The sequence below is a fragment of the Lissotriton helveticus genome, chromosome 5_1 (assembly GCF_964261635.1).
Source record: "Lissotriton helveticus chromosome 5_1, aLisHel1.1, whole genome shotgun sequence".
Taxonomy (NCBI): domain Eukaryota; kingdom Metazoa; phylum Chordata; class Amphibia; order Caudata; family Salamandridae; genus Lissotriton; species Lissotriton helveticus.
In genome coordinates, this window is record NC_136065.1 from 1,658,449,193 (window position 1) to 1,658,462,321 (window position 13,129).

The 13,129-nt window shown below is 44.1% G+C and overlaps 1 protein-coding gene across 1 annotated transcript in view; it reads left to right on the forward strand.

The window, feature by feature from the left end:
* Positions 1 to 13,129, forward strand: part of OXA1L (OXA1L mitochondrial inner membrane insertase) — a 204,240-nt gene that overhangs the window by 117,087 nt on the left and 74,024 nt on the right. The gene's annotated exons all lie outside the window — the stretch shown is intronic.

Here is a 13,129-nt window from a genome sequence, read left to right on the forward strand (position 1 = left end):
CGAGTGCAGTGTATTGAAATATTCCTATTTGCTAGATGTGACGTGTGGGACTGCAGTTTCTGTTCAAGGTGAGGACGTTTATTGACAGAACCTGTATTTTGTCTGTGCTCAACAACTACTTCGAAAAGGCCGACAGCCAGGTGCAGAGATTTCACACTTCATTGTGCCCTTGTTTTGAATAATTCTGCTTGGAACAAGCATAATTGCTACCTGCTGCAAGAGCCCTCACCTTGCTTAAAGGTTCTGCTGGAGAATCAAAGAAAATTAGCTTTCAACCCGGTTTTGAAACCTTTGGCAATTAATCCATATCCCTTTCTGTACCTATGTGGGATCCAAAGCACCCCACTTTAATCCAGTTCCAAGTTTTTCATAACAAAGGAAACAAGCATTTACAATGCAACGGTTTCGCCTTTGGAAAAGTTTGAGCTATTGACATTGTAAATCCCAAAATGTGTTTTTATGTGTTGGTTAAGAAAACAGATAAATAAATGGCATTGTCATTTACATTGCCAATAGCTCTAACTTTTCCAAAGGCGAAACCGTTGCATTGTAAATGCTTGTTTTATTTTTTTTTACAAAACAGTGCTCTTTGAACTAAAGGACTCTGCTCTCATTGGAGGTGTAAAGAGATGTTGGGGGAGCAGATTTTGGCTAAAAGCAGTATACACAAACATGTTGAAAAACACTGCTATGGTTTTAGTATAAGAAAACATATTTGGCTGCGAGCCTTCAGTTGTGTCTTTGTAAGCCACGCTATGGTTCGAAGTAGATGTGGGAGGGGCCTGGGAGTAGATGGGAAAGGAGGGGCTTTCAAATAAATCACAACGTTTCTCACCGTTCCTTCTGGCAAATGTTCACTCTGTGGACAGAGCGCCCAATAGCATGATGGTAATCACGTATTTGAGTGTACTTTTGAAAAGGATAACAGAACATAACTTTATTTACTATCCTCAGAGCTTCCAAGTCTCCCCATGTCTTGTACAAAAACGTCTGCCAGCCCTGGTATTAGCCGACATCACATTGCATTTTGCGATCTTTTGACTTTAATGTTGAAAATATGGATTAAAAGTCAGCATGTATCGTACTTTTGGCTAACAAGCCAGTGCTGGTTGAAATTGTCATGTGTGTCAAGGGGCCATATGCCAGCTAGGCATGGCAAAGAAGAAAACTAAAATGCAAGAATTAGCATAATGTCTTTTCAGAATTTCTTTCAGGCGTTTTAATGTCCCTTACATATTTTGTCTCCTTTGCTTACACTACATTTTCAATATCACACATGAGGTTTATTGTAAGAAAAAAGAGAGGCATAGCATTGATGTTTGCCAGTCCTTTTCCTATCCACGCCTAATTCACGTTCTCACTTGAAATGGTTAGCTTGCCTTCTGTGTTTTACATTGCATGTTTTTAGTGGGATGTGTTGGAAAAAACTACATCCGATCAGTTTTGGCTATATTTCTTATTCCTTCAAGTCTCATTATAAATCATTTAGCATGTCGCAGTTTTGATAACTTTTACAGAATATTAGTGAGAAAATATGTTATTCGTTTTGCGTGCCTGAGGAAATTATTTCACTATTGGGGTGTGGCATTAAAACGTTTGAAAGTTATTGATAAAAAGGCATGAATGACTTGTTACTATGACAAACGTGTTGACAGGCCATCAAGGGACCATAGTTTTCTAGAAAAGCCGGGCTATTAGTCGGCCTTAAAATACAGTTAAAACCCATCCCTGATTGCCTCCGGTAGCTCAACTAATCGTAAAGCCATCTTAAAGTTATAAATCCTGCTTGTAAAACCAGGTGTGCCTTATTTTCCGTTACCATTTCTATATCCAAAAAGATTTTCCATAGTAATGATGACGCCCGGTTGCATTCACGTCGTCAAACCAAAAAAAAGGGTGCTCGGAAGGGGAGCATGAGAAATTAAGTGGTGCTCGGGGAGGCAGTGGTGCAGGAGAAGCGACTCGGTGCATCAGAAGTGAAGTGGTGCATTAAAAGCGAAGCGACGCGTACATCCGGGTCTCTGGTTTGAGCTCTCTGCAGCTTACAGTATAATGGGTGCGAGATCGCACTACGGGGGGAGGGGCGGACACCGACAATGTGTCCCGACGCCCCTCTCCCCTTGCAGGCACTCACCGGGTCCGGCGGCTGCTGGAGGAGAGCTCCCGCTCCTCGGGACTCTCCGGGGCCGCGGAGGGACGTTCTCTTTCCCCGGGGCTCCTCCTGTGCTCGGGAGCCTCGGGACGGTCGATGCAGGCTGCTTCCTCCTTCCGGCTCTCTCCTCCTCCTCCTCCTGCGATGACGCGGAAGGGGGCTCGACCGGCTGGGCCAATCCCAGCGCGGCCCGGGCTTGAAGGCGGGCGCTGCTTCCTCCTCTCACTCGGGGCCGCGGCGGTGAATACACGGAGCAATGCCGGGTGGGCACCGGCCTTAAATCTAAATATTAAGCGAAGTGGGCACTCGCTCGGGGTACCACAACAGCGGCAAGGTCCCTGACTCGAGTTGCACGAACGGGAGGGAGGCGGGAGAGAACACGGACGACGGGAGGGGGGCGGGAGAGAACACGGACGACGGGAGGGGACACGGACGACGGGAGGGGGGCGGGAGAGGACACGGACGGCGGGAGGGGGGCGGGAGAGGACACGGACGGCGGGAAAGGGGAGGGAACAGGAAAAAACGTAACTCCGCCCTGGGAAAAAATCTCGAACGCCCCCGAATCTGGTCCGGCCTTGACGGACAGATCCGGCACTCAATGGCTAGCCTCCATTTATGGAGCTAGCCAATGAGAGCCGGGGGACGTTCCCGAAGTGCTTATTGGGGACATAGGATTTCACCTGCGCTGAAAGGCTGCGCAGCAGCCTTCGGCAGGCGAAACCCAAAAATTGATCCGCAGAGTCCTGGAGAGATTTCTATGTCACCATGGCTGGTTTTGCCTGCAAGCCACTGATGAGGGGACATCACCTGAAGTCTGCACTTTCTACTGGAGCATCTGAGGGTCTGTCTAGAAGCCTGACTGCCTGTTGTGAGTGACTTTGCCTTGAAGGAGGGGACACTATGTAGGAGGAGATGTCCAGTAAGCTCTCTGCGTGGTAAGTAGCCAGAGAAGGCAAAGGCTGCGAGGGAGTGAAGCCTGGTGCTCCCAATGGGTGCGGAAAGGGTATCCCATTTTCCAAAGCCTTAATAGGATGGACCCAGGTCACCAGTGGAAAATATTCTCAACCTCCACAGTTGGGTCCCAGTAGCACCTTTTTCCCCCCTCCCTTCCCCCAACCACTCCCCACACATTGGTCTGACACCTATACTTACCTAGCCTTAAAGCCTCCCCAAAAAGGTGATAACCGATTAGAAAGTGTTTGTTCTCGCTTAAAGTTAGTTTTTATTAGAATTTTAGCATTTACGGTACCAGAGTGAATGAATAGTATGACAAATAGAAGATAGTACAATACTGCTATTAACGATAAAAACTCGCACTATATGTCCAATATCTGATTGCCATAGTAGTCAATGTGGGTTGCACAACAATTGAGTCGATTGAATATAAGAGAGCAGGGAGAAACAGAAAATAAATCCAGAATGGAGCTCTTGAACATTTTAAGTGACAGAATGTTTAAGATGTAGAAAAAACATCCCCCTAACAGGTAAAATGTAAGAGATGTAATCCAATGAGACAAATTCGTAATTAAGCACTATGTTGTGCACAACTCTCAAGAGCTAAGCATGTAGGCATGCTGTATAGCAAGAAGCTAAGTTATGAGGTACAGTTGTCAATGTCCAGGACAATGTGTTATCCTCAAAAGAAAAGTAATGTGAAGAGCACTACAGCCTATACTGCCAGGTCTATTGAAGAACTGATGAATGGTCCCTAAATGTTTTTGGAGCAGCATTGCTGGTCTAACAGAGAATGGGAAACCCATTTGTGAGTTGCTGCTTTAACTAAATGGATGAGCCAGTCATTATTAGTATCGGGGTTCAGAAAGTTCCATTGTTGCAGGTTATGAATCTTGGCAACTGCTAAGGCCATGTCGATCCATCTCTTCAGTGTTTGCGCAGTCCTGTGAATTTGATTGTGTCATATAATAGCACTCCACCATAAAAGGTTAAAGCCATATTGCTTGTAGTCTTCATTGTGTTCTCTACCCCCTGCCAGAATGTTTGCTGAGTAGAACACGACCAAAAGTGTGTCATATTTCTATTTGGATCTCTTCTTCACCAACAGTTAGAGGTGTGACTCTGATTAGCTCCCCGCAGTTTAAGTGGAGACCTGTGACTGTCATGTAGGTAGCACTTTGAAGAAGTTGAACTTAGCCTTGCCTCTCGGAGGCCAGTGTCATGGATTTCCAGCAAAGAAGACCAGTCTTCATTTGAATTATCTCTAGAAAGGTTTGATTGCAAATTTTTGTTGAATAGTTTTCCGCCATCTTGGAGTGTACGGTTTCTATCAGTGTGGACAGACATGACCCGATATGACCTTTCTGAATTTACTCCATCTCTTAAGACATAGATGTATAGGGGAGTTGAGCAAAGCACCACTTTAAATGCACAGTTTAGACTGAAGGCTATGTTTCAGATGTATATATCTCCATCTTTGATCTGGACTTAAGTGGAACTCCGTCTCCAAACTTTATAAGGGCTAGAGTACCCCATCCTAAAGTAATGGACCAATCATGAGATTATCCTTTTCTGACCACTCCCTCCGGTGAATCATGTGACAGTAGGAATCACTTGTTATCCCAAAAAGCCTATGAGTGTATGAAGCCATGAATCCATAACAGTTTAACAGTGAAGGCCCACACAAGATCGGTTTCTCATAAGACTGATTCAGTGGATTATGTGAAAGTTTTGTACTGCTGTGTTTTATTGCTCGACTAGCAGATTACCTTGCTAGTGTCTTTCAATGACCATCTATTGTGGTTCAGGTCTGATGAAAAATGATGAGCTAAGTGTGCTGAGTGGTGAGCTTTGTTGTAAAGACCTATGTGTACAAGACTAATGATTCCTAATGTCATGGCTGTATCTAGTTTGATCATTTTAAGTCAGGAGGGCTGCTGTCCCCAGATGTATTCTTTAAGGATTTTGTCAATATCCAATAGCGAAAATTTGAACACTTAAAAGGGACTCCTTCTGTATCAGTTCTCGCCCTCCTATACTAATCTTTTTCAATTCCACACTCTGGCATCCAGTGTTTTCATTGCAGCATGAAATATTTGCTGTATCATAATATGATAAAATTATTAGCTTTTTTCCATGTTTTATATTTTTTAGCAGCTTAATCTTTAGATTGCCACAAATGTTCTCATCAAAAACCATGACCACCCTCTTTGCACCCATTGCCTTTTGCTTTCCTCTGCCTTTCCTTCAGCATCCTTAATAAAACCCCTCCATGATCCTTCCCCAACATAACCATCCATAATACATTGTAGCAGGTTTTCTTCCATTCAGTATTTAAAATTGCACCCGCATTGCTGCTTCACAGTGATTTAGCTGTTACTCTCTAACTTGTTCTTGCTCACCCTTCCATGTCTATTTCTGTTCTGTACACACCCCTTCAGTGGTCTGATCAGTCTCTTCACTAACCAGTTTAGTATGCAGGCTAGCAGAACCATACATTTTTGCTTCATCCATTTAATTTACAAGAGCTTTTCCATCTCGTGAAACACCGGCTAGACTCCATTTTCTTTTAGGAGAGCAGTAGGATAACCTTCTCTATCACACACGTGTGTCAAAAACAAGATTGCACTTTTCTTAGTAGCAGCTACTGCCTTCCTATGCTAGGTTACTTTTGTACTGGTGATGTAGTATTAGTAATACATACTGAGGTAGGCCATTTAAGCCTCCAAATGGAGCCATAATATCCAGGTCTCCTTGTCCAAGGATTGCTTTTTTTCTTTTTTTCCCAAGAATAAGCCCATTTGAGATTCTGTCTTTGAAAACCAAAGAAAATGTCTACCAGTCCGCCAGTGTTGGAACTGGTACTTTCTGGTAGGCTGAGGTGGTGCTCAAGCCAGGCTGAACCTACCAATCCTGTCAGGGTTCGGTAATTACAATCGCTATATAATCTACGCTCACCCTTGGGTAGCTTGGCACTGAGCAGTCAGGCTTATCACAGAGGCAATGTGTAAAGCATTGGCATAGCACTTTCACACAATAAGTGCACCGAGCGTCACAAAAGAGACTTGACATGAGGTGTATATAAATAAAGATTGTATTCAGCACGCACATTAATTAACACAACAAGAACATCATGCTTTTCTGGGCATAAATCACACTTTGAAATATTACTAGCAGGACTTAGCATAACAGTGTTAAAATGACATCAGTAATTAGTCACACTTGGAAAAAAGCCTGAAAACTTCTTGGAATAAAAACAACTTGTAATCATCTGAGCCAAGGCATGTTAATCTACAGCACTACATGCCAAGAACAGATGCTCACAGGGTAAGTAACATAATCCTTTTACTCCAGCACTCTTATGAGGTACGATACGTCGTCAGAACTGGCCCCACCAGGCAAATAATACAGTTCAAATCCACACATTTCTAGGGTGCATTCCCAGGTCACAACGATATAAGGATTGTAATTAATTAATATTCGGCAACCTGAGCAGAAACACAAAAGTAAAGGCACTTATAAAGTCCAAGTCTCAGTCCATAATATATTTCTTCTTGCTTTATTCCAAGAACTTTAGGTACACATCCATATTTCAATTTAGTTAACACTTGTTGTCCAAGCCATAAACCATGCCAACACGTGTTTCGTTTACGCGGCTGCATGCCATAGACTTCATCAGGGCTTGAACTAGAGCAAAGCAACTAAGTTACAGTATGTTACTCCAGTTTCTTGTACGGAAAGTATAGTAATTCCTTCACCCATAGCGTATAAGCCAACTGTGGGCATTAAAAATGACAAGAGGTGTAAAGAATATCAAAGTTATGTCATAGAAAGGGCAACTTACCGATTCAGAATGAATCAATATAAGGAGAGAAAAAGGACGACATACAAGTCAAGGAAACTCGCCACTAATGTGAAAAAGTACTACCACTGGTGTTTGAAGTTGCCTCCGAGTGATCGCATTATTAATTTGTGGAAAACGGTTGCAGGAGCGGTTTTAGTCAAGCTCGTGAACAAGGACTGTGTGTCTGAAACGCGTAGAGCTGCAGATTAATGGAGAAATGCACGAATCTGGTTGTGCGGCGCACACTCACCTTCAAAGGTTTATTCCCCCGTGTGGGCGTCCTCACAAGTGGTAACTTGGATTTGTTTGATGTTTTGCGGCCCTGCCAGGTCGCGAGGACGAACCGCTGCTGCAATGCGGATCTCTGGTGTTCAGAAGGCTTGGCGCCATAAAAGAACGGAGGGTTCCACAGTGAGTGGTTTTTATGGCAACATCACCAGCCCGTGCGTTTTAACCCACCCACGGGGGTTTTAATCGACACTGAGAAAGGGAACTTTGCAGCGTCCACATGGAAAGTATGCTGTTGTTAAACACCACGAATACCAGAATGCTCTGGGACTGCTAATCATGGCATCAGTACACGCCTACTGGGGCGGACTTAATAAAGCAACTACAGGTGGTTTAACATGAGGCTGCGAGGTTCTTTTAGTCAAGCTCGTGAACAAGGACTGTGTGTCTGAAACGCGTAGAGCTGCAGATTAATGGAGAAATGCACGAATCTGGTTGTGCGGCGCACACTCGCCTTCAAAGGTTTATTCCCCCGTGTGGGCGTCCTCACAAGTGGTAACTTGGATTTGTTTGATGTTTTGCGGCCCTGCCAGGTCGCGAGGACGAACCGCTGCTGCAATGCGGATCTTTGGTGTTCAGAAGGCTGGGCGCCATAAAAGAACGGAGGGTTCCACAGTGAGTGTTTTTATGGCAACATCACCAGCCCGTGCGTTTTAACCTACCCACGGGGGTTTTAATCGACACTGAGAAAGGGAACTTTGCAGCGTCCACATGGAAAGTATGCTGTTGTTAAACACCACGAATACCAGAATGCTCTGGGACTGCTAATCATGGCATCAGTACACGCCCACTGGGGCGGACTTAATAAAGCAACTACAGGTGGTTTAACATGAGGCTGCGAGGTTCTTTTAGTCAAGCTCGTGAACAAGGACTGTGTGTCTGAAACGCGTAGAGCTGCAGATTAATGGAGAAATGCACGAATCTGGTTGTGCGGCGCACACTCACCTTCAAAGGTTTATTCCCCCGTGTGGGCGTCCTCACAAGTGGTAACTTATATTTGTTTTATTTATATATATAGATAGATAGATAGATAGATAGATAGATAGATAGATAGATAGATAGATAGATAGATATATCTATCGCAAGCGCTTCGGGAGGGCTCACCGCTTCATCCGACCCTCCGGTCTGTATTAGGCTCCTCTGCAATGTTCACAGGTTCCCTTGAATTAAAATTGGGTCCGACGCGTTTCGCGGCCACAAACGCCCCTTCCTCATGGACTGTGCGCAGTTCAACACCAAGTTCTCTTCACGCTGGTCAAACGTGTTTTAGTTTGAACAGCTGGCGTCGTCCTCCCTGAGTGGGTGGAGTCTGGCAACACCGGGACTCTTGGTCAACGCAGTCCTGTGAAGTGAAACAAAATAGTAACCTTAAGTAGGCTGGCGTGTCTGCACTTTCATTACTGTCATTAAAATCCTTAAGTAGGATGGGAGGGAAGCTGCGGGCATCACGTTTTATTCAAATGGATGTTGCGCTTGTGGCCCCGAAACGCGTCGGACCCAATTTTATCTCAAGGGAATCTGTGAACACTGCAGAGGAGCCAAATTACAGACCGGAGGGTCGAATGAGGCGGTGAGCCCTCCCGAAGCGCTTGCGCATTTGCTCTAATATATATATATATATATATATATATATATATATATATATATATATATATATATATATATATATATATATATATATATATATATATATATATATATATATATATATATATATATATATCCTACTGGCGGTCGCCAGTAGGTATATATAGTTAGGATTTTTTCTCTATGGGTTTTTTGAAAATTCTATGTCTAATAACTTTGGCGTTTGTGGACGGAATTGGCTGAAATTTTCAGGAAAATGGCACATTTCGTTTCTGAGCAGCCCCTAAAAATTTTGGGGGGGTTCGTCAAGGGGGGGCCGAGAAAAAAGGGGGGTCCCAAAACGCGTTTTTTCCATGTTAATTTCCATAGGGCGGTTGGCCTCACTTTTAGCCCGAACGGCTGAATGGATTTGCACGAAACTTGGCAAAATTGTAGGGACTGGTAGCCCGATGTGCCTTTTGTAGGTCTCAATATATGTGCTCCAGTGGATTTTGAGAAATTAACGTTTAAAAAAAGATATATATCTGTAACAGCGGACTGGGCAGCGGCCCAGGACGCGTACTTGTCGCGCAACGGAGCTTTGTGAAGCGAAGCTGATTGGTTCTCCGGCGTCTGTCAACATTCCAAACAGTCCGTAGCGGCCGCCATCTTGTCTCTCGGTAGGATCGAGAGACAAGAGGAGGTCAAAACAAAGGGGGAAATAACTATAAGGGGGCATAGTAGATCCTCGCTGACCCCCTAGGTTTGATGTGGAGGTTTTAAAAGGGCCCCGCGGGGCAAAAACAAATAATAATAATAATAATCGAACGGCTGAATGGATTTGCACGAAACTTGGCAAAATATTAGGGACTGGTAGCCCGATGTGCCTTTGCTAGGTCTCAATATATGTGCTCCAGTGGATTTTGAGAAATTAACGTTCAAAAAAAGATATATATCTGTAACAGCGCTCCGCTTCGCGTAACGGAGGTTTGCGAAGCTGATTGGTCATTCTGTCACTGGGCTATAGTTGGGCTACATCTGGCTGATATTTGGGCTACATTTGTTTTTTTGTGTGTCTGGCGGCCATCTTTGGGCTACATTGGGCTACATTGGGCTTCATTGGGCTACATTCGGCTAATTAGCAAATAGCTCATCGCAAACTAGGAATGGTAAAGAATCGCTATTTATTCCTTAAAGTTCGCTATTTAGGAAATGCAAAAAACTTTGATGATACATATGGCGGTTCATCTCTAACAAGATAAGAAGCATAGGGATAGATTTATGATGACTGGCGCATCACCAGGGATGTGTTAGTCATTCTGTGCCGCTGTTCCGTCACCTATGGTGTGCTGCATTTACAATGCGGCGCATCATGGGGCAAAAACAGCACAGATGCGTGATGTATCTGTGCCGTAAAGGTGGCGCATTGCTGGAGTTGTATCGCAAGTGTGATGAAGCTCCAGCAAGGGTCGGGGGTGCCCCTGTCGCAGGGTTTCTGTTCTCACACAGAACTGTGGACAGAGGATTGGAACCTCGGCGAATGCATTGCTGGAGTTGTATCGCAAGTGTGATGAAGCTCCAGCAAGGGTTGGGGGTGCCCCTGTCGCAGGGTTTCTGTTCTCACACAGAACTGTGGACAGAGGATTGGAACCTCGGCGAATTAGGGTGTCCCAAAACTCACGTTAGTAATGAAAAACTCCTTAGCAAGCTAGGTACAGTGTCACATTGGATATAACAAACTCTCAATGTTTAGACAATCCAGAATATGAACTTATAGTACCTCAGGATACGTGGAACTCATGAACAGTCGGTCGTTATAGATTTCTTAGAAACCAGAACATGGAGTTAAGAAGAACAGATGTGTATTTGAAATGTTTATTTACTAATGCCGTCTTCTCAGGCGTAGTACCTTAGATAATAAAAGTACACATATTATCAGTAGCAAAATTACCAGCATAGTTACTAGTACATAAAAAGTGAATGGTGATAGTATGTTAACATGCTGTAAATGAATAAGAGTTAGCAACACTTATAAGCAGCCGCGGGCCGTGGAGGGAGTTACGGTGAGGCAGGGAGGCGGGGAGGGGGAGGGGCAGGGTGGAGAATACAAGTACACATATTATCAGTAGCAAAATTACCAGCATAGTTACTAGTACATAAAAAGCGAATGGTGACAGTATGTTAACATGCTGTAAATGAATAAGAGTTAGCAACACTTATAAGCAGCCGTGGAGGGAGTTACGGTGGGGCAGGGAGGCGGGGAGGGAGAGGGGCAAGGTAGAGAGGGCTCCACCCTGCTTCTCCCCCTCCCCCTGCACCATCGTAACTCCCTCCACGGCCCGCGGCTGCTTATATCTCACCCTCCCTAATACACATATTATATTATTTGCTAAGAAGGTCTCTTTGTGTTGGTTTAGGGCGTGCCCATACTTTAGTGTCTTAGATTTGAAGGAATCACATCAGCATACACCAGCTCTCTCTTCATGTGAACCGCATCAACTGTTGTGTATGTGTGTTCGGCAAAGCAATATAAAACCCGCCTCATGCCCAGAATTGGCAGAAGTTGCACTTATGTTATGAGTATGAAGTCGTGGAGATCAGACCTCATAACAATTCTGTATCGTGTTGTTCTTGAAACTTTAGCACTCGCTGTACAGATATAGTTTAACAAGCAAAGCAGATAGTAGAGCAATAACATATTATTCTCATGTAAACCACGATGAACTACTAGGTGGAAAGCTAAAGCAACAACTAAGTGTTGTGTGCAGAAGTTGCAAAAAAGGAAAAATGGCGTTTAAACCGGTAATGAGCCCATGCTAACTTAACACGGTGTAAAGATATCCAGGACCTAGATGACACCTCCCCATGATCCGGAAACGAACTGAATAAGATAATAGAAGTGCCATCTCATGAGAGCAGATTGCAAGTTTATATGTGGACGGTCCGCAAGGTAAAGCATTAAAAACTAGGAAAATTTAATGCTAAAGAAAAATAAAACAGCCAAGTACTTTATCGAGTCTTAAGCCAATAGGCAAGGTAAATAATAAAAACTTGACAAATAAGTCAATGAATTGTCAATGAAATGCTAGTACTCAGCATATCAAACATGAAAAAGGTCTATGACATAACTGTGTATGCAAAATAAGCTGCAACAGCCTCCAATAGGAAGTCACCGTCTTCATCCGAAAACAGTTCAGCCATCCAATTTAAAAGCGGAAAAGAACATACGTGCTCTCCCAGCACCGGATCCTCTATCACCATCAGAGGACAGCTCGGTGGGTTTTCAAGAAAGCTCTGTTCCAAGAAAGACTGTGCTGCCGCCAGTAAATTCCAGGGACCAAGTAGTCCATGCATCAATGCCACAGCCATAATCCTTTCGCCAGGACAAACCAACTCGTGAGTAATGATAGGAGTCATCAGCTGATTAAAGTCGACGTCAGGAGAAACCGGTCCGCAGAGACACAAATCAATGGCCCAATCGAAATCACAGGTCAGGCAGTGAAATACAGGCTGGACACAGGTGAAGTAGGAGAATCGAAAAGATAATCCATATGCCGTGCTTACAATCGCCAACGGCATTGTGCCATAATATTCTAGCATGCGATTGCGGAACAGTGTCAGCAGCTGCAGGGTGGGAGGTTGCATAGGAGGGACATCCATATTTAAAAATGTAAAAAAGCACAAGAACGTCCGCTGGTAATGCAAGTAAAAATGCCAATCCACGAACCAGAGTGGAGAAAATAGAATGAAAGGAAGCAGGGATGACTCCAAAGATTTTCTCAAATGAAGTCACGAGACCACTGGTAACAACTTTAAAAAAGTGCGCCAGGGACTTTGTGGAGGATGCGTTAAAGATAGTCGGAAACATGTTGCTGAAATTGAAAGGCAAATCTTAATTGAAAAGGGTGTGCACCTCTGTACGGGTGTTCGCTATGTGAAGTACGAAAGTTTCACGGGCCGAACTCAAGGCCACCTCTCTCTGAGACAAAAGAGCTCTTATTCTTGCCATGCCGTTGAAACGTGTCCCAAGGTTGGTATTTGTGGCCAGATTGAAAACTCCCTATGTTCATGTGTGGGAGGAAATAGAACATTTCTGCAGCAAATAACCCGTTCACTTACTGTTACGATAAAAGGAATACTTTTAATTAACTCAGAACAATCTTCATTATTGAGCATCAAATAACTACCATTTTCCAACAACTTGAACGTGGGGATGATAGCAGGAACTGGCGCGCCTTGCAACACGCAAGCCATATTTGGTCGGTGTTTGTTGCATGAACCGTGTAACTGTATGTGCCTACACATTAGTGAATGATCTGGCGTCT